Source organism: Lycium barbarum, chromosome 7, assembly GCF_019175385.1.
Source record: "Lycium barbarum isolate Lr01 chromosome 7, ASM1917538v2, whole genome shotgun sequence".
Taxonomy (NCBI): domain Eukaryota; kingdom Viridiplantae; phylum Streptophyta; class Magnoliopsida; order Solanales; family Solanaceae; genus Lycium; species Lycium barbarum.
The window spans coordinates 115,903,633-115,930,366 of record NC_083343.1 but is presented as its reverse complement, the minus strand read 5'-3'; the positions used below and the strand labels follow the sequence as shown (position 1 = coordinate 115,930,366).

At 36.1% G+C, this 26,734-nt stretch overlaps 2 long non-coding RNA genes across 2 annotated transcripts; one reads left to right on the top strand and one right to left on the bottom strand.

Moving 5' to 3' along the window:
* Positions 1-147: 147 nt before the first annotated feature.
* On the top strand, positions 148-9,576 carry LOC132602470 (uncharacterized). Its single transcript, XR_009567795.1, has 5 exons — positions 148-429; positions 6,130-6,936; positions 7,286-7,333; positions 8,286-8,855; positions 8,932-9,576. It is a non-coding gene; the product is annotated as an uncharacterized LOC132602470 (long non-coding RNA).
* Positions 9,577-12,034: 2,458 nt separating this feature from the next.
* On the bottom strand, positions 12,035-12,509 carry LOC132602469 (uncharacterized). Its single transcript, XR_009567794.1, has 3 exons — positions 12,393-12,509; positions 12,249-12,315; positions 12,035-12,158 (listed from the first exon to the last, which is right to left on the bottom strand). It is a non-coding gene; the product is annotated as an uncharacterized LOC132602469 (long non-coding RNA).
* Positions 12,510-26,734: the final 14,225 nt, after the last annotated feature.

Genomic DNA, 26,734 nt, shown 5'->3' with positions numbered 1-26,734 from the left:
TGACCACATTTTTGGTCGAAAAAAATCGATCACGTGCGTCGAAAAATCAAGAATTTAATTTTTATTTTATTTTCTGTAGGATTTCGATCACACGAGGTTGATTTTTTAACATGAATATATAATTTCGACCACGTGTAGTCGAAATTAAATTTTGTATAAATAATAAATGGGAAACATTTAATTAAAAAAAAAAAACTAATTGTGGTCGAAAATTGGACCACATTTAGACCAGATCTGATCTTTAATTTTCATTTCAAGGTTTCTTCTTTCTCTCTCTTTCCTCTATCCCTCTCCTCTCTCTACCCACACACACCACCTCTCTCCCTCTCCTCTCTACCCACACCACCACCCCACCAGCCCAGACGCTCAACCCACTGCCTTTCCAACCACCGCCAGACCACCGTCAGCGGCGAAGCTAATTATTTTCAGGTACGTTTTTTTTTTTCAATGTCATGAACACTTAGCAATGCATTTCAATCTCATGTTATTAGTTGCATTACCTTCTATATTTAGTAGATTTGATAACTTTATTTAGTGTTCAATATTTGTTTTAGGGTTTATATTATGTTATTTTTTTTGGATTTTGAATTGAAATTGAATGTTGTGTTGAAATATTGATATTGAATGAAATATTAATCTTATAGAATCTGTATATTCCTTCTTTCAGCTTTTCTTCTTATGGTTTTTGTTTTTTAATACCTTAAGATTAGAGCTTGGAACATGGAGGATGTGGGTGACAGCTAGATGATGAATTGTCCTGTTCCTTTTTTTCTCCTTCTTTATTTAAGCTAAAGTAGAAAACAAAAACCCCCAAGTGATATGAATCATTTAAAGTCTTTAAAAATTTAAAGCAGTATCGTTTGGTTCATTAATTAGTTATGCCAGGATAATAATATAAAAATTATTACACTTAAATTAGTAATATTATGATTTCGGCAATTAATTTGATTTCATGCTATACCAAGTACAAGAGAATAGCTAAAATCAGTATAAGTTAGGGAAAATTACAAGTATAAAATCAATTGAGATAATCTTATAGTGACACAAATTGATTTGATTTTTTTCTTTGTATTTGGGCACCAACCAGTCTAATTTCACCTCAAATATCCCTCTAATTTTTACTTATTTTAATTTTTTTATTGTCTTTGTGTTTATACTCAAAATTCTTTCTTATGTTTTGGTCCAATCACTTATTTAACTCAACTAATTAAGTAGCAAATCAAATAATATTTCCAGCACTTAGCAATACCAAATCAGTTTCGGTACCACTATTATAATCAAACATGAGACTTTCAATAAGTCATGATGTAAAATTCAAAAATAAATCTTGTCATGTATTCACAAAACAGTAGGCTTTATCATGAATTTAATTTTACCAATACTACTGTTCACAAGTCTATCAAAAGGGGTTGGACTACAAAGGTTAGCACAGATTTCTCCAATTTGCATACTAATTATTCTATTCAGTCTCATGCTTTAAGGAGAACACTTTACATTGGCCATGTTTTGGTACAATTTTTGGACTGTTTTGGTGTATTTTTGGTCCAAGGAGATTTCCACAAATAGACATATTTAAAAGAAAGTACACATTTTTCTTCGTTAATCAATTACACAACGAACATTTGAATCACGATAGAGTAGTCAAAGTTCCAAAGTCTAAGCAACATTAGCCAAGATTAAGCATAATCTTCAGTCCTATACAATTTTACACCAAAAATTTTATTAAGTAGCAGAGAGAATAGGCCATTTCCACCATTTCGAGTCTTAATGTATTGAAAAAATAGCAGAGACAAATTAAAGGCAGCTCTAGGCCGCACATGTGAAAGACTGAAAGCATGAAACTATTTATAAGCTGTCACCAAAATAGAAAAGTCAATGATAGTTGTCCTCTTTTTATTTCAGAATGCATGTCTGCTTTGGCATTTTTCTCCTATAAAGCTTTCAGGCAGCATTAACAGTACGTTAGTTTCTATATTTATATGCTTATGATGTTGATATTTTGAAAATGAGATTCAGCAGGGTCACATGCTAGATTTTATGATGTTGAGACATGAATATTAGAACAAGGAGATAAATATACTTACCAAGTTACCACATACGTTGCGACTTATAATTATATATCAATGATGCGAGAATAACTTCCATTCTTGGCCAAATCTAAAAAGAAATAAACATAAGTGTCATCCAATGTAAACAAATAAACTATTTGCAATATCAATATAGAGCTCATTCAAACGAAATATTCTTACCAAGTTCAAATTGCTCCAAATGATCTAAATCTTCCTCGACTCCAACCGGACGTGAGTCCTCTCGAATCCAATCTTGAGAGCACACAAGAGCTTGCACCAATTTGGGAGTCAATGAACTCCTAAATGAATCAAGAATACGCCCTCCCGTACTAAATGCACTCTCTGAAGCCACACTAGAAACGGGAATTGCTAACACATCACGAGCCATTTCAGCAAGAATAGGAAATCTAGGTGAGTTCATTTTCCACCAAGGCAAGATATCAGTACCATCACTTCCATTCTCACTTGCTTCACCTAGATACTTGTCTAACTCTGTTTTAGCATCTGAACTACCACTCTCAGCTTTATGTTTCTTGAATTGTTGCGTAAATGTTGCAACTGATTTTTTAGATTGACTTTGATGACTACTTACACTTGGTGAGTCCAATGTGTTACCAGATGAAGAAACAGATGAAGATGATGAACTTTGAGACTTTTTTGAATGTTGTTTTGCATACTCATTAAACAAAGAAATCATGTACTTTTTCACATCACCTATTATTTTTTCTCCCTTTTCTTCTCCATACATACTCACTAGTGCATAAGTAACATACTCATCCTTGTAGCGCGGATCCAAAATACAAGTAATAAAAATCATTTTATTCATCTTTTCCAGTTCACCCCAATATTTGTCAAATTTCTTTTTCATGTTGGTTGCCATTGAACTCAAATCAGAATCTTCATTTTCTATTAAACCTTTCAAAACATAATGAAGCTCACATATTTCAATAAAGTGAACATTTGATGTAACATAAAGAGAACCTGAGACCTTCAAGGTAAGTTCGTAGAAAGTTTCAAGAAATGTTACCATATGCCTTATAGTTTTCCAATCAATGCTTAAAAGTGAACCTGTAGATTTTCCATCTTCACAAACATGAGTAAGAAGATAATGCAACAATCCACGATCAAGAGCACCATAACTTACAAATGCATCCTCGAATTCTTGTGCCACTTTTAACATCAAATAGGTGGAGTTCCACCTAGTTGGAACATCTAGGCATAATGATTTCGTACATATTGTCGTTTCAAGTTCACAACATTCTTTAAACTTATTCAACCTTGCCGGGGATTGTCTAATGTATCTTACTACCTGTCTAACATGTTTCACAAAATCGCCCACTTCTTTCAAGCCACCTTGAACAACAAGATTGAGAATGCGAGCCATACATCTCATATGAAGGTGATTACCGTCCATCAAATTAGTTCCCCATTTACTAAATTGCTTAGACAATTCTTTCACTGCGATGTCATTTGAACTAGCATTATCAACTGTAACAGTGAAGACTTTTTCTAAACCCCAATCAAGCAAGCACTTTGAAATAACACATGCTATATCTTCACCTTTATGACTAGCAATTGGACAAAAGTTTATTATTCTTTTACGCATAGTCCAATCTTTATCGATATAGTGAATCGTGAGACATATATAATTAATTTTTTGCAATGAGGTCCATGCATCCGTAGTAAGACAAACTCTTTGTCGTGTTTCAGTCAAAAGTCTCTTCAGTTTGTGTTTCTCTTCAACATATAGGTCAAAACAATCCCTAGTTATTATTTTACGAGAGGGAATGTGAAATTGAGGTTGTGTGCCATTCATGAAATTCTTAAAACTTTCCTTTTCAACAAAACGAAAAGGTAGTTCGTCAACGATTATCATCCTAGCTAAAGCAGCCCTACACAATTCCTGATCAAATTTCCAAGGGACAAGCATTCCCTCACTCGACTTTTTACCACCTTGAATTTTTTGAAAGCCTAATAACCTTTGATTAGTTTCAAAATTATGGGGAAATTTCGAGCACCTACCCATATGATAATTCAATCCCGAGGTACAATTTTTAATCTTAAAATTTGGATATGGAAAAGCACTATACTTACATTTTACAGTCAGTTCCCTGTTAGGACCATAGATCTTTTCGAAATGATCCCATACAACAGATCTTTCCATTATGGATTTCCTTCTCTTTGAATCAGTTCCACTTGTAGCTGTGATTTCATTTGAACCCCAACTTTCATCTATTATAACTTCAAGCTCTGCCATCTATATGAACAAAAATAATCAGCAAAAGCATCAACAATTAAGCGACAGAAAAGAAGAGAAACAGAGAAGAAGATTTAGAGTGAGAAATGGAGTTTACTTGGAATAATATATATCGGAAACACCAATTGAGCAGTGGAAGATCTCAGTCTTGAAAGTTCAAATTTTGTGTTATGGACCAAAGACGATTAAAGAGAAACAAAATAGAGAAGAGTGCTTTGGAAGTTTGATGACTTTCTATCTATCTCTGTAGACTTAAGTCTTAGACCTTGCATGAAATGAAAGGACTTTGCCCTGACACAAAGCTACTGTGCCCAAGAAAGTTTAGTACTATTGGATAAAAGGTTAGCTTTGATGGTACAATTTTCTATCAGATACAAATTGACATTCAATGAGATGTGATGTAATTTTTTCTACGAAATCTAGTCTATATATTTAGCAGTAGTAAATATAATATATACGGATTGTATATATGTAGTATAAACTTCGGTACGGTAGACGGTATCTCGGTATCCATTTTATAAATACCAAATACCGTACCGAATACCAAAGAAAATTTAAATTCATACCAAATACCATACCAAATACCGTAATACCAAAACCGCGGTATTAAAAACTTTGGTATCAGTATGGTATTCGGTATATACCGTACAGTGCCCACCCCTAATTACAAGGTAGGAAAGTTATACTTTGAAATAAAATTCTTTTACTAATCATATAAATTAAATATGGTTTAACAAGTTCAAACTTTCTGCAATTTGTGTAGATGGAATCTCGTAGTTGGATGTATGGTAGAACTAATCCTGGTCGATTTGGGTTGAAGAATGAATTTGTAGCCGGCGTTTATGATTTTGTTGACTATGCTAAAACACTTGAGGATTTTACAATTCATGGTGTGGTTAGGTGTCCTTGTTCTAAATGTGAATGTATGAAATTAAAGACCCCAGAGATTTTTAGGTGACATCTAATGGAAAAAGGTTTTAAAAGTAATTATACAGTTTGGACTAGTCATGGAGAAACGCGTAATAATTTGGGTGGATTTCAGAACTTTGTTGTTAGTGAAAGTAGTAGAATGGTAGAACCTAATGTCCAGAATTCTAGAATGTACGACATGGTTTAGGATGCTTATGGCATGAATTGGGGCTTTGAATCAGGAGGTCATGTTGAAGAACCTCCCAATGAAGAGGCCAGCCGTTTTTATAAAAAGTTAAAAAAAAAAAAAACTAGTAAGGCCCTTACATGATGGTTCTACCCACTCTCAATTATCTATCGCTGGTAGACTATTGAGTATCAAAACAAATAAAAATGTTTCCCAAGGGGCAATGGATTCTGTGATTGACCTCATGCATGAATTGGTTGACCCGACTCTAGAGATATCCGATAATTACTATAAGGCAAAGAGATTGGTATCTAAGTTGGGACTTCACGTATCTAACTTTTGCACATGATTGAACATGTCATCTTTATTAAATTTCCTTAATATTGTGCACGTCTACAATTAGGTAGTATATGTGAGTTAAGATTTCATTGTTTAGTAGGAGGAGTTAAATGAGAATCAAGTTTGCTAGTTGAATAAAATGGTGCATAACAAAACTGAAAAACATTGCTTTCCAGTTTATTCTTGGTCCTCACTAACTCTTGAATAATTAGCCTTGACAAAGAAATCTTGTGTATACTCATTCCGCCCCTTGTCTTCTTTTTGCAATCTCACGAAGAACTATTATGTAAATGGTGCATGAATCATGGTACATAACATAAAACTGAAACACATTACTTTTTTAGTTGTTAATCTTGATTTGTTTGCAGGAGGTCTAGAGGGGTCAGGCATGTTACACCCCAGAAAATTTCGCGTTACTAAGGCTGCAGATGGCTTATTATGAGCTCAAGGAGGAGCAAATATTATAAGTATAAATGATGAAATTCTACTGTATTAGCATGAGGACAACATGAGTATGATATTTGGAATGATACGTTAAAAGATATATAGCCCTCATAACCGTAAGTTGAGACGGGGCCCACATGATGGGGTTTTTATAAAGGACATATGACAAGTTATATGGACAATATATGTGAAGTTAAACAAGCCTCAAGAAGGACCCTTGAGCCAAATCCAAGTGTAAGCCCTCCAAAAAGATGTTTTTAAGTTACGTTTTTGGGTGATCTGACTTCGGGAGGCCATAACCCCATCATTATTTGGGAATTTGGGAAAACTCTAAATACTGAACTTGTAGATAATTGCATTAGATTTCCAACCATAGGTCGTGGGCCTTCACACGACATAGGGATAAACGGTTATGGACATTTTAAGGCAGAAAGGTCAAGCTGGGCAGTGGGCTCGGCCCAACCCGACTCAATGTCGGTGGGAACCGACCCAAGACCCCTATATAAGGGTGAAATTCGTGCAATTTTTTGACATTTAACCCCAAAAAGAGCTGAACCTTTTAGAGAGAGAGAGAGAGGAGAGTTAGAGAGAGAAAGTGGAGAATCGATCAAGTTCGAGGTCCCGAATCTCGAGGCTCGTGAAGGATAAAGTGTAGTACGAGTTGTCGTCATCGTTTCAAGCTAAATATTGATCTTGGGGGATGATATTTTCGTGGTTGAGCTGCTTCTAAGGTATGTATAAGATTCCTTTTATGCTATTAAAATGTTTGTTTAGAGTTTTAATGGATTAGAATGGAGGAAATAATGTTAAAAGCTCGTTTGGCATTTTTGGGGAGTTTATGAAGGTGGGGCTGTTTCAGTGGAGTTAAATGGATGGAAATATCTGAGTTATGATGTATATTGATTGTCGATATTTTTGTTTGATGTTGTTGCTGATAATTTAGCTGAATTGGATTTTCGGGTTTGTCCAGTTTATAAAGGAAATGTTGTCGAAATTCCGTTAGAAATAGAGATAAGTTTAAGGGGTTGATTATAAGGATATATATTAGATTGATTGTTGGTAAATTGGTATTGTTGATAGATTAGCATGACTCGAAGATGGGATGTGGTTAGCTGGAAAACGGCAAAGGTATGTAAGGCAAACCTTTCTTCCTTTGGCATGATTCTTGTTGGTATTCATTCTATATGTACTCCATATGATTCCATTCTTAGACGAGTAAGGTCTAAATGTTTCTTGTGATGGCTTATTGATATTGTACTCCTATTCTGTTCCAAAGGGAACACCCATAAGGTTCCAAGTTGAGTTGTGTATATGGTTTTACTAATGATTTCGAGGAAATGAGTTTTATACTAAAGGAAACATAAAGTTTGATTTTCAAAACCATTCCGAAGGGGGTGCGAGATTTTACTACTTCATTTCACTTACAATTTATGTCACATTCCATAGTATCATCCCTTTGTATTGATATGATCATTTATTATTTGGGTAGGGAAATAAGATGAAATTGAGTAGAATATAAGTAGTAAGAATTTGATAACAATTCTACCCTTAAACCTGGAAGTATGTCCTCCTAAGTCTAGTGAGATACAAATTTAATAACTTCTTATGAAAGACTAAGGCTAATAACTGGATTGTGATGACTTGATTAGTAACTTATGATATGAATTGAAATTGATATTTGTGTATCGAGTTTGAGTTGATAGCCGGAAGCGGCTGCCCGAAGGAGCCATCGTTATTAAGCCGGAAGCGGCTGCCCGAAGGGGCCATCATTATTATGCCGGAAGCGGCCGTCCGAAGGGACTATTGTGATACTAGCTGGAAGCGGCTGTCCGAAGGGACCATTATTTTAACATTTCGGAAGCGACATGTGTATTGGATTGAATTATTTACTTAAAGATTATTTTGAGACTTTGTGTGCACATTTATGTTTCTTCCAACGAAGGCTGCAGGTATTAAGTTAGATTATGATTTCTTCTCTCCTGAGTCGAATTATGATTATGATTTGTTACCACCTTACATACTCAGTACATTGTCCGTACTGACGTCCTTTTGCCTGGGGACGCTGCGTTCATGCCCGCAGCCCGAGATTGTTTGCAGGTTAAGTGTATAGCTAGGATGCTTGGACGTCAGTTGGGATTGGCAAGTTCCACCTCATTCTGGAGCTGTGCTGAGTCATGTATCGATATGTATGATTATGGGTATGTCAGGGCCCTGTCCTGACTCATAATGTTCAGTTTACTTCTTAGAGACTTCTGCAGACAGTGTCCTGTGGTATGTTTGTCGAGATGTCGACAAAGTGGTGTCAGTTGAGTCATTTGTGGATTTTAAAAGAGTATGAATTTTAGATGACTTCAATTGGTTTAAAGTACTTATTTGATTAAAAGTTTTCATAATCGTTATAAAGATAATAATTTCTATTTGGAAAAGTTTTATATTCTTAAAAGTTTTTGAAATGATAGGATTTGATAGAGTGAATGTCTAAGGGTTCGCTCAACTCTGATGAGAGTCGGGTGCCCGTCATGCCCTAACACTGTTAGGGTGTGACAAGGCAGTACCTCAAGATGAGATCTTCAAGATTACTCACACAAGGAAGGAAAAGAACGCCAATGGTACATACCGATGAGTTGAGCCAAGGGCTGAGCGAACTTGGGTAAGTCGTTAGTTAACAATAATAATATATTTTTTGTACTAAATTAGACTATTAACATTGTATCCTTCAATTTCAGAACGAATTTCAACAACACTTTGGGGAGTTTTGAGCCACTCAGCCAAGTAGCACGCCGATTACCGACGACTTAATATAGCAACAGTGGATTGAGAAGGTTGCTCCCCCAACAAGGCATAGGACAGTTTATGGGATGGCTAATCGAGCCTTTCGTCGATACCCGTGTGCCCTTGAAGCCGTAGGTGTTACTGATGATAGGGCAGTTGATCCTAAGGAGCATGAAGCTATGAAGCATCAAGTTGACCTGCTAACAAGAACACTTAATTCCTCGGAGGCCAGGATGTTGGGTATGAAAGCCTAGATTAATAGCTTACTTAATTCGCGGCCGTTTCCGATTCCCCTATGTCCTGGGATGCTCGTAGGTCACATCCCCTAGCCAACCCCGACCTTCCCAAGGTAGACTACGTAGGTCACAAGCTGACATAAATCATGCTCTTGTCGATGAGTCTAGTGGGGAGGATACAGATCATGTCTCTAACACCGAACGTTGATCTTTTTTATTAGTGTGCTTTTGGATTCTAATTCTGCTATGTTTAAATGGATATGTATATTATGTTTAAGGGTTTGAATGTAGTTTTAATTTGAACTAGAAGTACTTTTAATTTTAAGATGTGTAAGTGTTTGAATGTAGTTTATGATGTTTAAGTGTATGAATGTAGTTTATGATATTTAAGTGTTTGAATTTGATTGTTTATAAGTGTTTGAATGGACAATGTTTAAGTGTTCAAGTGTTTGAACATTGTTTATGATTGTTGTGTTGCATTGTTGATGAATTGAATGACTGTTTTGGTTGATGAATTTGTTATTTGGAAATTGGCTCGTGGGCTGCCAAAAGCAGGCAAATGCTGGAAAAAATATTCTAGATTTTCGACCACAGGTGGTCAAAAATCAGCCTAGATATTTCACAATTTCAACCACATGAGGTCGAAATTGTACTCAGAAAATACAATTTAGCAATATTGTTGCCAGATTTCGACCACATGTAGTCGAAAATCTGGGCCCAATTTACAATTTCGACCACATGTGATCGAAATTGGGAAAATAAATTTCTTTTTATATTTAATATAAATAATGTTTTCGACCACACATAGTCGAAAAAGTTAAATATAATTTAATCTAAAAATAATTTTTTCGACCACAAAACAGTTTTTTCCTTAATTCCGGTAGAATGTGATTTCGACCACGTGTGGTCGAAAAAAAAATCGACCAACCTGTTAGCGACCTATGCCCGTGGTCGAAAAATTGGTCGAAATAAAAGCTTTTTCGACTTTGTGTGGTCGAAATTTTTGGTCGCAAATCCCTATTATTTTAGTAGTGAGCAAGCTACCACAATATGTTATTTCCTTTTTTCTTTTTCTTCTCCCCCTATAAATCTTTTGTAATATGTGAATCAAATATCAAGTCTATTTTCTTCGAAAAATCTAGTGATACGATTTGATCCGTGGGGTGAACAATTTCAACGAAATTTTCACTTTCTTATTTTATAATATATGTTTAACTTTATTGTGTTCAACTTTTATATACTCAGAAATTAGGCCCAAAATGACTCCAATTTAAGAAAATCACATCAAGCACATGAATTAACCACTACTAAAAAAACAAGTTTTACGGACCTCAAAAAATGGCTATTTCCGACCTCATGAGGTCGGTTTTGGCCAAAAACTGACCTCAAAATCAGGTCGGAAAATAGTGGGTCGGTAAAGTTTTTTTAGCCGGGTATTAATTAAATAAAATACCGACCTCATTAGGTCGGTAAATTATATTAATAATATAACGATATGAGTTTAACGACCTCATGAGATCGGTAATTTATATGAATATATGAATATATGATATATTTTGCATAAAACCGACCTCATGAGGTCGGTAATTTGCAATTTCTGGGAATATTATGCATAAAACCGACCTCATGAGGTCGGTAATTTGCATAATTTTGCAGAAAACCGACCTCATGAGGTCGGTAATTTGCAATTTCTGGGAATATTTTGCAGAAAACTGACCTCATGAGGTCGGTAATTTGCCATATGAGGTCAGAATATGCAGGTTGTAGTTTGCATATGAACAACAGATTGATATACACAGATATACCAGTGGTATACTATGGTACATAGATATGTTAGTTTGCCTCAATAGGATTAGTAAGGTAAAATTCTACAAAAGGGAAAAAATCATAAAACGTACCACTACACCGTCAAGATTGTCAAGTGCATTACCCCTCTTAGATCTCTAAAATGTCGAAATGGCTCAAAGAATGTCTTCGTTGAGGTATCTGAAAGGAAACAAAAGAGAAAGAAACAACATAAGGATGCTTTTAAGAGGCTAAGGAGGAAGAATAAAGACGCACAAAAATGTAATTTCATAAAAGTTGCCAATTTCAAAACACAGATAGTATTCGAAAATCGAGTAATAAAGCTAAACCATTCCAGATAGAACCTATAAATAGGAAGTAAACAATCAGCTACTAATTTTAAACATGTAAAGAAAATATGTAAGTCTAAAAAAAATACTTACTAATTGCTATTAATCCTCATCCCCATCCCCATCTCCCTCTTCTGACCATTCTTCCTCATCAGTTGTTTCATTTCCATTATTACATTCGTTCACCTCTGCATTAATATCTTCTGCATTTATTTCTTCCAATATGTGTTTTGCATGCTCTAAATAATCTTCTAACTCATTGTCAACTGTTTGGTGAACAACTGATATGTCGTCATCCTGAAACGCAACAAGCAACACATTCTCCACTTCCACTCGACCCACAGGCTTGACTTTAATTACCACCCACCAAGCAGACTTATCTGGACGCAAGGGATAAGGAGCATAGTACACTTGTCTAACATTTTGTGCAATAATGAAAGGATCATAAGCCGCATACTCCCTCGTGTGATTTACTTCTATGATGTTATACTGCTTGAGTACCCTTATACCTCTATTTGGGGTTGGATCAAACCACTTGCACCGAAAAAGTACAATTCATTTTTTGCCACCACCAGAATATTCCAGTTCTAGGATCTCCTTAATTACACCATAATAATCGACCCCGGCTTGGTTTCCATCGCCACCTTTAACCCAAACCCCGATGTTGTTAGTTTTCCTATGCTTAGATCGTTCTTCGGTAGTAAATTTAAAACCATTTACCACATATTTGTCCATAGAATAGACCATACCGGGTCCCCAAGATATGTCCTTTAAAAGTTGGTCATGGTAACCATACTCTGTACTGTAAACCTATTAGTAGTTAAGAAATAGTAAGTTAGCAATAATATAATGCGCACTTTTTAAATTATATTAGCTTTGTGAAAAGGCTGTAACACTTACATAATTGTTAAACCACTTCCCAAACTGGTCGTACACTTTTTCAATGCCATTTAGATGCACAAAGTAGCTGTCCGACAAAATGGAGTTTGAGTTAGTTGTTATGCTTTGTACTTGGATATTTAGTGCAAAATAATAATAACTTACTCATAATATCGTTGAACTTCCGGGCAATTTAGCAAGACATGTATCGATGCAGATTTAGACTCCATATCATTAAATTGTCTTGTACGTTTTTTTGAACCTGAACCCGGTTGATTGAAGATTGATATTAGCTTCGCTAAAGCATCATTCTCACCTCCTTCATAATGCCGATTGGGTCTGTTTCGCAAGCATGGCACATCATTCCCAAAGTAGTAAGAACAGAAATGAGTTGTTTCCTTAGCAAGGTAGGCTTCGCAAATTGATCCTTCAACTCTATGTTTCTGCTTGATACCCCATTTAGACTTGCCAATAGTTCTGCATAATATTATTTTAAGCGTGATTTTTTTAAAATAAATTAGTGGAGAGAAATAAATAAAAATTTACACCTATTACCTCTCGAAGGGATACATCCAACGACAATGAACTGGGCCTCCGAGTCGAGCTTCCTTCGCAAGGTGAATTGGAAGATGTTCCATCACATCAAAGAACCCCGGTGGAATAATTTTCTCCAACTTACTTGTTATTATAGGAATATTCTGATGCATCCGATCCAGGTTGTCTACCCTCAACGTACTGGAACACAAGTCTTTGAAGAACAAGCTAATTTCTGTCACAGGCTTCCAGATTCGGGCAAGCAAGCTACTAAATGCAATGGGGAGTAAAGTTTCCATGAAAACATGAAAATCATGGCTTTTCATCCCATGTAACTTTCCTTGCGCCATATCAACACGTTTTTCCAAATTTGATGCATACCATCAGGCATCTTCAAGTTCTTAACCCATTCACAAATCTTTCGCTTATGATCCATTATGAATGAATAACTAGCCTTAGGCTTCAAGACCCCGTTCCCTTTGTCCTGCAACCATGACTCTTTACGCATACAATATTCCTGTAACACTACTAAAAAACAGAAAAAACCGTTGACAAAAACCGACGTCCAGCGTCGGTTTTTTAATGAAACCAACGGGAAACCGACCTTTTAAGGTCCGTCGGTTTTCATAGCCTCGCTTTTGGAAAACCGACGGACCACGTCGGTTTTTTCCGACGGACTGCGTCGGTTACGTAGTCCGTCGGGTTTTATTCAAAAATTAAAAAAAAAAAAAAAAAAAAAAAAAAACCGACGGATAGAGTCGGTTTTATTAATTTCTGATTTTTTATCTTATATATAAATAATATATATTTTATGAAAAAAACGATGCACTACGTCGGTTTTTCATATAATTTTTTTTTATTTTAATTAAAAAACCGACACAGTGCGTCGGTGTTTTTATAAAATTTAAGAATTAATTTCCAGAAAACCGACGGACAGAGTCGGTTTTCCGTCGATTTTTTGGAAAATCTGCAAAATTAATTTCCAGAAAACTGACGGACTGAGTCGGTTTTCCGTCGGTTTTCTGGAAAATTTCCAGCATGCAAATCATGCATTTTCTGCAACTACACCTGCACAGAAACCAGTACCAAAAGCTGCTCAGAAACAAGTAACAAAAGCTGCTCAAAACTAGCATTAAAATGCTCCAAATCAATTCTAAAAGAGCTACAACACATAAAATCACCCTAAGTAATAATAAAACACATCAAACACTATCTAAACACATCAAATACGATCTAAATAGACCTTCAAAGTTCAGAAATATTTAAATGTCCAACCAATTCTAACTTTGAATTCTCAATAACAATTCTAACTTTAATAACTTATGGATTCTAACTTTAATTCTAAAAATTGAAAAGTAAATCTAGTCAAATAAAGTCTACATTTTAGTTTTGAGGTTATAGAAATATTATAACTTAATTATTCTAACATAACTTAATAATTCTAAGTTTGAAAAGCACAATTCCAACCAATTCTAAAAATTGAAAAGTAAATCTAGAGAAATAAAATCTACATTTTAGTATTGAGGTTATAGAAATACTATAACTTAACAATTCTAACTTTGAAAAGCACAATCCAACCAATTCTAACTTTGAATTCTCAATGACAATTCTAACTTTAATAACTTATGGATTCTAACTTTAATTCTAAAAATTGAAAAGTAAATCTAGTCAAATAAAGTCTACATTTTAGTTTTGAGGTTATAGAAATATTATAACTTAATAATTCTAAGTTTGAAAATCACAATTCCAACCAATTCTAAAAATTGAAAAGTAAATCTAGAGAAATAAAATCTACATTTTAGTATTGAGGTTATAGAAATACTATAACTTAATAATTTTAACTTTGAAAAGCACAATCTCAACCAATTCTAACTTTGAATTCTCAATAACAATTTTAACTTTAATAACTTATGGATTTTAACTTTAATTCTAAAAATTGAAAAGTAAATCTAGTCAAATAAAGTCTACATTTTAGTTTTGAGGTTATAGAAATATTATAACTTAATAATTCTAACATAACTTAATAATTCTAACTTTGAAAAACACAATCCCAACCAATTCTAACTTTGAATTCTCAATAACAATTCTAACTTTAATAACTTATGGATTCTAACTTTAATTCTAAAAATTGAAAAGTAAATCTAGTCAAATAAAGTCTACATTTTAGTTTTGAGGTTATAGAAATATTATAACTTAATAATTCTGACATAACTTAATAATTCTAACATAACTTAATAATTCTAACTTTGAAAAGCACAATTCCAACCAATTCTAAAAATTGAAAAGTAAATCTAGAGAAATAAAATCTACATTTTAGTATTGAGGTTATAGAAATACTATAAATTAACAATTCTAACTTTGAAAAGCACAATCTCAACCAATTCTAATTTGGAATGATCAATAACAATTCTAATAACTTATGGAATTCTAACAAAAAGCACAATCCAACAAAAAAAAAAACTAGTCAAATAATTAAAGTATACATTTTTGCACAAATTCAACATCAATAATATTACAAAGAATGATAACTAAGCTAACACAAATACATTGACAAAGAACATGAAATATAGCACAATCTCAAGCCAAAAAAAAAAAATGACAACTAAACTAGTCAAATAAAGTTTACATTTTTTTCACAAGTTCATCATTTATAACATTGCAAATGATGTTTAACAAAGCTAAATAGATTAGCATTAGGCCTAAAATCCACAAATAAAACTAAAATTGAAAGAATTTTAAAAGCCCTAATTTAAGAGGAACTAACCTCAATTAATTAACTTCAAAACGGGTCTGGGGTTGGTGGGGACGGGCTGTGCAGGCAGCGGCGCTGGGCAGCGGGGAAATGGGCGGCGGGGCTGGGCGGAGGGGAGGGGGCGGCGGGTAGCTAGGGTTTGAGGGGAATGGGAGTTTAAGTGGGAAGAGGAGTAGAAATGGGTATGAAAACCCGTCTGGAATGTTTTTAAAGAAAAATCGACGGACAAAACTAACCCTGTCCGTCGGTTTTTCCCGCACGTTTGACCAGACTTGACCCAAAAATTAAAAAAAAAAAAAAAAGGAAACCGACCCTGTCCGTCGGTTTCCTAAAAAAAAAATTGGTTATTATTTTTTAAAAAAACAAATTGAATTGCATATTATTTAAAATATTTTTAAAAATAAAACCGATGTCGTCGCCGGTTTTATATTAATTATTATTAATTATTTTAATAAAACCGACGCGGGACGTCGGTTTTTTTTTTTTTTTTTTGCGGATATATAATTTCAAAATTTTGCGGAAAAAACCGACGTTGTTCGTCGGTTTTTTAATTAAAAAAAAATAGAAATACACAAAACCGATGCACTGAGTCTGTTTTCCGTCGGTTTTTCAAAGAGACGCAGTCCGTCGATTTTTTGTCCGTCGAATTTTGCCAGTTTTTTAGTAGTGTAAGTCCAATCTTGCCTTTGGATTATCTTTTGTCTTGCCCTTGACATCCATTACTGTATTGAATAAATTATCAAAGTAATTTTTTTCAATGTGCATAACATCAAGATTATGCCGGAGAAGATTATCCCTCCAATATGGTAACTCCCAAAATATGTTCTGTTTGGTCCAGTTATGTGCAAGCCCATACCCATCGAACGTGTACGGTGGTTCTTCAGTAACTTTTGGAAAGTTCTCAACCCTCTCCCAAATTTCCTCTCCTGAAAGTCTTGGAGGTGGATAGTTTCGTTCAATTTTGTTCTTCCTAAATGCATTTTTCATTCTCCTAAACTCATGATCCATTGGCAAGAACTGACGGTGACAATCAAACCATGAATTTTTTTTGCCATGCTTTAAAGTGAACGATTTAGTATTCTCCATGCAGTAAGGACAGGCTAACTTTCCAGCAGTCATCCACCCAGACAACATCCTGTAGGCAGGAAAATCATTAATAGTCTACATTAAAGTGGCCCGCAAATTAAAATTCTGCTTAAGAGAAACGTCAAACGTCTCAACCCCTTCAACCCACAATATTTTCAACTCATCAATCAAAGGTTGAAAGTATACATCAATCAAAACTTTTGGATTACGTGGGCCAGGAATGATGCAAGTAAGGAATATATATGGACTAGTCATACACAACTCAGGTGAAAGATTATATGGTGTTAAAAAAACAGGCCAACAAGAATATGGTGCAGCAGAAACAGAATGTGGAGTGAATCCATCGGAACATAAACCCAACCTAATGTTTCGTGGTTCAGCTGCAAAGTCTGGATATGTTGTGTCAAAATGTTTCCAAGCCTCTCCGTCTGATGGATGACACATAACACCAGGCGGCCTTCTATTTTCACTGTGCCATCTCATATGAGGAGCGGAGCTATTTGATGTGTACAACCTCTTTAACCTTGGTGTAAGAGGTAAGTAATGCATCGCCTTAACGGCAACCCTCTTCCCGCTACGAGTCCGCTTAAAACGAGCTCTTCCACAAAACTTACAAGATTCTAGACCTTCGTCATCCTTATAGTATAACATGCATCCATTTTCACAACAATCAATTTCATCGACGAGAGTCCTAACTTAGACACTAGTCTCTTTGCCTTATAGTTATTTTCAGGTATCTCTAAATTCGGGTCAACATTCATGTATAAGGCCAATCACAGCATCCATTGCACCTTGAGGAACATTCCAATCTGCTTTGATGCTTAATAATCTAACAGCAATAGACAATTGAGAGTGGGGACTCCCGTCATATAAAGGCTGACTAGCCTTTTTCAACTGTTCAAAAAAAACGACTAGCTTATTCATTTGGAGCTTCTTCACCATGGTTACCGGATTCAAAATCAGAATGCATCCCATAAGCATCTTGAACCATGTCATGCATTCTAGAATTTTGGACATTAGGTTCCACTGCCCTACTACTTTCACCAACAACAAAGTCTTGAAATCTACCAAAACTACTATTCATTTCTCCATGACTAGTCCACACTGTATAATCTTTTTGAAAGCCGTCTTTATAGAGATGAAGCCTAACAATCTCTGGATTCTCGTAATTCCTACATTGACATTTCACACAAGGGCACCTAACCAAGCCATGACTTAGAAAAGTTTCAAGTGTCATTGCATAGCCAACAAAAGCATCGACACCATCTACAAATTCTTGCCTCATCCCCCCTCGGTTTTCGTTTGTCCTATTATACATCCAATTACGAGATTCCATCTACACAAATAACACCAAATTTGAAATTGTTAGGGAACAAATTCAATGTTTAATTTAATTCAATGCTCAAAACCCAAATCACCAGTTGCCCTAATTAGCAAATTAAAGCTTCAGACTAGGAAAAACTAACTAAGACAATTTAATCTAAGAAAACTTCAAAATTAATTATCATTTATTTACCTTTTCCATCCTTTACCGACTAATCTTTTTGGAATAGTAAAGAACGTCATGATTCTGGACTTATTCTTGAATTTTCATAAAGAAAAGAATCATAGCCTGTAGACTACTTCGATACTCCATTCTTTTCTTTACAATTCAACAACTTTAATATCCTTCATTAATTATTTTCTTTTTATATTTATTTTTTTGTCAAAGTCCTACACGAACTTTACTAATATGACAAAATGGTCTACTGTTTTAGCCAATTAATGATGCCATCATGCCCCAAATAAAGTTGTACAAAACAATGGAAGACAAAAGACAACGTACATGATAAAAGACAGCAACATAACAATTACGGTGTTTCTAATTCCAAATTACATGATAAAAGACAGCAACATAACAATTACGGTGTTTCTAATTCCAAATTACATGACGAAAGACAGCAAGATAACAGTTACAGTGTTTCTAATTCCAAATTACATTAAGCATCAATTCAACAATTAAAATAGAGAAAGCACATTTTGAGATAGGAAAATACACACCAGAAAGATTAAGGAGGCTGTCTACTAATCGTCAAAGCTGTCAATAGAGGCAGCAGCACAATGATCTCCTAAATCACTGAGAAAAGAAAAGGAAAAAAACAAGGGAAAGACTGGGTCAATTCCAGCCAAGGCTTTAACAGTTTAGTAAGAGTAACAAAAAAGGGGAAGTAACTTTGGGAATTAAAATGAGAAAGGAAATTAGTGAATCAAAGGAGAAATTAGGGCTTACCTAGAAGATGGAAAATGAAGGTGGAGAGCATTAGAAGAAGAGAAGGGCGTGAGACATGGTTTCAAATGAAGTGAAGAAAGTTTGAGAGCGTAGAAAATGGGGGAGAGATCTGGAAGAAGTAGTCTTTTTCAGCTGGGTAGGGACGGCGGTGGCGTGGGGTGACCGGCAGGAATGGTGGTGACGTCGCCGGAGTTAGGGTTAGAGAGAGAGGGGGAGAGAACAGTGAGAGGAGAGAGGCAGAGAAATGGGAACGAGTTTAACTGGGTCTGGGTGTATTTTAGTTGAGTGATTATACCGACCTCATGAGGTCGGTATATTTAATAATTTTATTTTAAATTAAAAATAAAGTTATAATATTTATCATGAAATAAATTCCCGACCTAGTGAGGTCGGTATATTATTTTTTCAAATTTTGGTACAATATTACCGACCTCATGAGGTCGGTTTATTTTTAAAAAAATTAAAAAATAAATATTACGACTTTACCGACCTCATGAGGTCGGTTTTTTTTCCGACCTCAACTGAGGTCGATTTTTTGAGGTCGGGAAAACCTGTTTTTTTTAGTAGTGAACAATAAATCATATAGTTCAACACTTCCAAAATGGTCAAGTTGAACACATATGTAAAAAAGTGCATGCAAGGTAAATGCAGGGTAAGAACTCTAGCTAGCCACTTTTCCCTTTGAGTACAAACTCACAATATATTCCATTATTATAATTCCAAATTGTGTATTTTTTATAACTTTTGAAAGTGATACTCCATTTAACATGTTTTACTGGTGATGTTCAAAATGTTTATTTTTAATGCAAAAGTAGATATAGAACTAGCCATCTTTCAATGTTATCAGAAAATATTGATTAATTTTACCCTAAATTATAAAATGACTCGTTTAATTTCAGACAACCAACAGTAATTGAAAAATGGATATGACGAGGCGGAGGCGGCTCTTCGGCTTTATATTATAGCTTGGTTTTTAATTCATGTTATTCCAGAGTTATTAATAACTTAAACGATCACTAAAATTGTGAAATAGCACATAAATTATTTTTAATTTTTTCGTACTAATAAAATCAACCAACTTAACCCAATATTTTTAAAAAGATATTTCAGATGAAAAATTAACTTTTCACTGTCGTAAAGAAGACCTGGAATGCCATCATTCACTAAACATGCAATTTCTCAAATAGTCAGCCAAATTACAAATTTACAAAGTTTTTATTTTATTCTTAAATAAATTCCGTGTCAACTTAATAATATTACAAAAAAATAAATCTTTCATCAATTTTTTTTATTTGTTTCACTAGTTAAAATATTCTCTCATTTATACACAGAAAACTTACTAAAAAATAGATAGTCTATAAATAAATAAAAAATTAACCAAGTAAAAAATGCAATGATTTAAGGAATAAAAGGCGTGTAAAATTTTACTCGATAAAACACGGAAATTTTGGAATATGTTCATGTTAGTGGTGACTCACTTTTTTCTTTCATTTCATTTTCTTTTTGTTTTTTTAGGTAGATAGCTTAGACATAACAAACTAACAATATCTATCATCTTATTTTCTTTCTTAATAGGTACATGAGTATATCAACGTACAGTTTTATATATATATATTAACGGAATGGTTCTTCTCTTCCTATTTTCACATGAAGTAAGATTTTTTGTATATTCTAATGAGCCAATTGATGTCGTATTATTACGCCCCGTAACATGCATTGCTCCTAACATTTTTTGTCGCCTATGAAATTGTGCAACTCAATAGGCTAGTATTATAGTATTTAATTAATATAATACTTCCTCCGTTTCAATTTATATGAACTCATTTAGCTGGACACGACATTTAAGAAAGAGGGAAGACTTTCAAAACTTGTGGTTCAAAATAAGCCTTGAAAATTTGTATGGCTATAAATCATTCATAAAGTAAATTTATTTTCAAATTAAAAAAAAGATCATTTATTTTGACACGAATTAAAAAAAAAAATTAAAACAAATTGAAATAGAGGGAGTAGTGCTCTATTTTCATTTACTTAACTTTTTACTTATCTATCACGTCCATTTGTTGCTCCCAACTTTTTTTGAAGTTGTCGTTTTTGCATAATTGTGCAATTGTAAGACCCCACTTAACACGGAAAAGGACAGGACAATTAGTATAGTTTCAACATTTGATTAAAAAGGGAAAAGCCGAAAAGGATAGATATGCGAGAAAAAGATAGATTTATTTGTTTCCTTTCTAGAGCCCAAATTGCTTTAGTTTTTGGGGGCAGCGTAACAAGCAAGCAAGAAAGTGAAAGACATATTCAAAAGAATGCGATTAGCTACAGAATTTGTCGTTAATTTCCAGTTAATCCATCATTAAATAGCGCTTAGCTAATTGAATTTTCTTATAATCAGTTGTTAATCCATAGTTAAATGGGTTTGAAAAAAACAACAAAAGCTAAATGATAGATTATGTAAATATTTTGTAATATTTTGTAATCTCTTATTTAGGTTAGAATATTTTGTAATATTTTATACTCTCCTATTTTGAGTAGGATATCTTTGTATATTAACCAATTCGATGAATGAAAGGAAACTACGGAAAATATTCTTTCATGGTATCAGAAGTCTAGGGTTTTCTTCTTTTCTCCTCTCCGCTGCCCTAGCTCCGTCGGCTGCCACCTCTCTCCTTCTTTTTTTCCGCCACCATGTCCACCTCTAAATCATCCTTCCACCCCGCTTTCGCCGTCTCCAACATCCGTAATCACATTCCTGTGGTTCTTGAAATGGAGAATGCACAATACGGCACATGGGCGAAATTGTTTAGGATCCACACCATATCACATAGGGTTATACACCATATCATCGCACCAGAGAAAGGGAACCAGGCAGCCCCTCCCTCTGATGACGACAAAGAACTTTGGTCGACCCTTGATGCGACTGTGCTCTAGTGGATTTATTCCACGATTTCGAATGACCTCCTTACTACTGTTCTTGAACCTGGAGCAACGGCCATGGAAGCCTAGGATTGCTTGCGTGATATCTTCCAGGACCATCAAAACTCCCGTGCCGTTATGCTCGACCAAGAGTTTTCTACAACTAGGATGGAAGACTTCCCGAACGCGTCTGCGTACTGTCAGAGGCTCAAGAGCATCTCCGATCAGTTAAAAAATGTGGGGGCTCCGGTTTCCAATTCCCACCTTGTTCTTCAGCTTGTTTCGGGTCTCACTGACGCATTCAAGGGTGTGGGAATGAAGATTCGTCACAGCAAACCATTGCCTCCTTTCACCGAGGCGCGCTCCTCACTCGTTCTGGAGGAACGAGAACAGGCGATGCAGGCAGCCCATTCTACTCCTTCGGCGATGGTGGCTGCCACAAGTGGTGAGGGTTCGACTAATTTTTTTGATAATACTCATTCCTCTGGTCATGCTGTGAATAACAGGGGCAAAAATAACAACAAGAAAGGCCGCAATTCTGGCCGTTGGAACGGCGCTGGCCGTGGTCACAACGGCGGAAATCGCCAGGCAGCTGGCCGCGTCAGTCGTCTCCTCAGCCGTGGCAGCTTCCCAATTATGCTTGGGGATGGATGCCACAATGGGCCGTGCCACCTTGCCCGTATCCGTCCACTTGGCCGACGTCTTCGCAAGGGCCCTCGGCCAAACAGCCGGGCATTCTCGTCCCTGCTCCACAGCCTCCGCAGCAGGCGTATCCTGCTGCCCCGTTTCAGCAGATGTATGCCCCGGCTTATGCTCCCACGGACATCGAATCGACAATGCATACGATGACTTTGAATCATCCGGACCAGAAGTGGTACATGGACACCGGTGCCACATCTCACATGACATCCACGAATGGTAATCTCTCGTCTTATTCTAATTAGAGCAATCATAATCATGGTATTGTTATTGGTAATGGTCATTCAATTCCAATTCACGGTTGTGGTCATACTCATTTGCCTCCCCCAAACCCTCCTTTATCATTGAAAAATGTCCTTCACGCCCCAAAACTCATTAAAAACTTAATCTCTGTTAGAAAGCTCACTACTGGTAACTCTGTGTCTGTTAATTTTTATCCATATGGGTTTGCTGTGAAGGATTTTCAGACGGGGATGCCACTAATGAGATGTGAGAGCAGGGGCGATCTATATCTCATCACCACCACCATCACAAACACAGCCAATTCTCCATCAACCTTTGCTGCTTTGTCTTCTTCTCTTTGGAATGATCGTTTGGGTCACCCGGGAGCGTCAGTTTTGAATTCTCTTAGGATAAATAAAAGCATTGAATGTAATAATTCTAGTTGCTCTAGTATCTGTCGTTCTTGCGTGCTTGGAAAACATATTAAGTTGTCTTTTGTTCCATCTAATTCGAACGCTTGTATGCCTTTTGATATTATTCATAGTGATTTATGGACTTCTCCTGTCTTAAGTTCCATGGGTCATCGATATTATGTTCTTTTCTTGGATGATTTCTCGAAATATTTGTGGACTTTTCCCTTAGCTAGGAAATCTGATGTCTTTGCTAAGTTTTTAGAATTTCGGGCCCATGTCCGATCGCATTTTGAACGAGAAATAAAAAATGTCCAATGTGATAATGGGAAAGAATATGAAAATAATGATTTTTGGCGTCTTTGTGAGTCGAATGGGATGTCTTTCCGTCTTTCTTGTCCTCATACGTCCTCACAAAATGGGAAGGCCGATAGGAAAATTTGGTCTATCAATAATGTCGTGCGCACTCTTCTTGCCCACACTTCTCTCCCGCCTTCCTTTGGCATCATGCATTGAAAATGGCAACTTACCTACTTAATATTTTACCAAGCAAGTTATTGAACCATAAATCTCCCCTCCATGCTCTATATCATAAGGAACCGACGTACTTTCACCTTCGGGTCTTTGGGTGTTTGTGCTACCCTCTTTTCCAGTCAACTACGATTCATAAGTTGCAGGCCCGATCTACACCTAGTGTATTTTTGGGGTACCCATCGAACCATAGAGGCTACAAATTCTATGACTTATCATCACATAAGATCATCCTTAGTCGTCATGTTATTTTCGATGAAAATCGGTTTCCCTTTGCTAACTTGTCTACTCCTCCACCCCATATATACGATTTTTTGGATGAAGGGATCTCCCCTCATATTTTTCATCACCTCCAAAAATCAGCACCTGCCCCCTCCACTGCCTCCCCGCCCGCAGCCCAGCAGCCCACTGCTCCTCCGCTGCCTCCCGTCACCGCTGCTGGTCCCACGGTTAGACAGCCCCAGCTGGACCGATTGCCAGCCCCAGTTAGCCCGACTGCCAGCCCCCGTCCACTTGCTCCTGTCCAGCCGCCTATCCCCACTCCCCGTCCCACTATGGTCACCCGCAGCCAACGGGGTATTGTCAAGCCTAAACGTCTGTTTAACTTACATACCACGGTTACGAAATTTCCTCTACCTCGTAACCCATTGGCCGCTCTTCGTGACCCGAATTGGAAAATGGCTATGAATGATGAATTTGATGCTCTTGTTAGGAATAAGACGTGGGATTTGGTCCCCCGTCCACCTAATGTTAATGTTATTCGTTCTATGTGGATTTTTACTCATAAAGAAAGGTCTAATGGTGATTTTGAGAGGCATAAAGCCCGACTTGTAGGTGATGGCAAAACGCAACGGGTTGGCATTGACTGTGGTGAGACGTTCAGTCCGGTGGTCAAACCGGTAACTATCTGCACTATTCTTAGTCTTTCGTTGTCAAAGAATTGGCCTATACACCAACTGGGTGTGAAGAATGCTTTTCTTCATGGTGAGCTCAAGGAAACTGTGTATATGCATCAGCCTGTGGGTTTTCGGGATCACACACATCCTGATTATGTTTGTCTATTGCGTAAGTCTCTCTATGGGCTTAAGCAGGCTCCACGTGCTTGGTATAGATGTTTTGCAGATTTTGTGTTTTCCCTTGGCTTCTCTAATAGCAGGTCTGATAATTCGTTATTCATCTACCATGTGGGGACTGAAACGGCATACATATTACTCTATGTTGATGATATTATACTCACTGCATCCTCAGACGCTCTCCGTCGTTCCATCATGGATAGGCTTGGTTCTGAATTTGCTATGAAGGATTTAGGTCATTTGAATTATTTTCTTGGCATTGCTGTGACCCGTCACAAGGGGGGGATGTTCCTCTCTCAACGTAAGTATGCCGAGGAAATCATTGATCGCGCAGGTATGTCATCTTGCAAGCCCTCTCTCACTCCAGTTGACACAAAATCGAAGGTCAGTGCTACTTCGGGTGCTCTTTATGAAGATCCCACTCATTATCGTAGTCTCGCAGGTGCTCTTCAGTATGTCACTTTCACGAGACTAGATATTTCATATGCTGTCCAACAGGTGTGCTTACATATGCATGACCCGCAGGACGATCATATGCATGCTCTTACGCGGATTGTGTGGTATATTCAGGGCACTCTTGATCACGGGTTGCATATCTACCCATCATCGATCACCGACCTTGTCTCCTACACCGATGCAGATTGGGGTGGCTGTCCGGACACTCGTCGTTCTACGTCGTGGTATTGTGTATTTTTGGGTGACAACTTGATTTCTTGGTCGTCAAAGCGACAACCAACTCTTTCTCGGTCTAGCGCTGAAGCAGAGTATCGTGGTATGGTTAATGTTGTCTCTGAGTCTTGCTAGATTCGCAATCTTTTATTGGAACTACATTGTCCGGTTCGCAAAGCTACGTTGGTATATTGTGACAATGTGAGTGTCATATATTTGTCTGGTAATCCAGTGCAACATCAACACACCAAACATATTGAGATGGACATTCATTTTGTGCGTGAGAAGGTTGCGCGGGGACAAGTTCGAGTCCTTCATGTCCCGTCCCGATATCAGATTGCAAATATTTACACTAAAAGTCTTCCTCAGGTCCTTTTTGAAGATTTTCGTGACAGTCTCAGCGTTCGTAAACCTCCCGTTTCGACTGCGGGGGTGTGATAGATTATATAAATATTTTGTAATATTTTGTAATCTCTTATTTAAGTTAGAATATATTGTAATATTTTATACTCTCCTATTTTGAGTAGGATATTTTTGTATATTAACCAATTCGATAAATGAAAGGAAACTACGGAAAATATTCTTTCACTAAATATAAAAAACCATGTTATCCTTGGGGATCAAACCTAGGACGCTAGAGACAATTTTGAACACCTTGGACCTCTTGAGTTAACCTTTTGCATTTGTTTAGGGTGTTCGAAAGTTAATATATGTACATAAATACTAAAAATTTACCCTATACACTGTAAGTTTTTGCCGAGGGTGTTCTGGTAAATCCGTCCTTGAACGCAAGCTTAAGTGACCGTGCATGCTTTGTTGAATTTTTGATCGAAGTAATCCATTATTTAAACTAATTAACGAAAATAATGCAGTTTTTTAAAAAAATTCAAAACTAGAATAAACGTATTTCACAGTAATGTTTTGGCATTATTTTATTCAAAAATTCTGACGGACAAAACTAACGGTTGATGAAGTAAACGGAGGATATAAAATGTTACTACCAGTAACGTTTTCTTAATTCGTTACTCATAGTAACGTTGTAGGCCTAAAAAGTTACACTGAGTAACGACTCTATGGCAAAATTACACTTAATGCTAAAATCCTTCTGATTTGAGATTTTCTCAAAGCTTCTGCCGGTATGGAAGATATTTTATGTTAAAAATAAAATATATTTTTTCAGAGAAGCTGTCATTATCATGCCGGTGAGACCCAAATACTAATTATAATGGGTAGAAAATGAATGAAATTGAAAAAACATAAAAGATCATCAGAAACTACATAAACACATTGCAAAAAATGTGCTATTTGTTTGTGCCTTTCATCAGTTTAGAATTGGCAACCTTTAATTC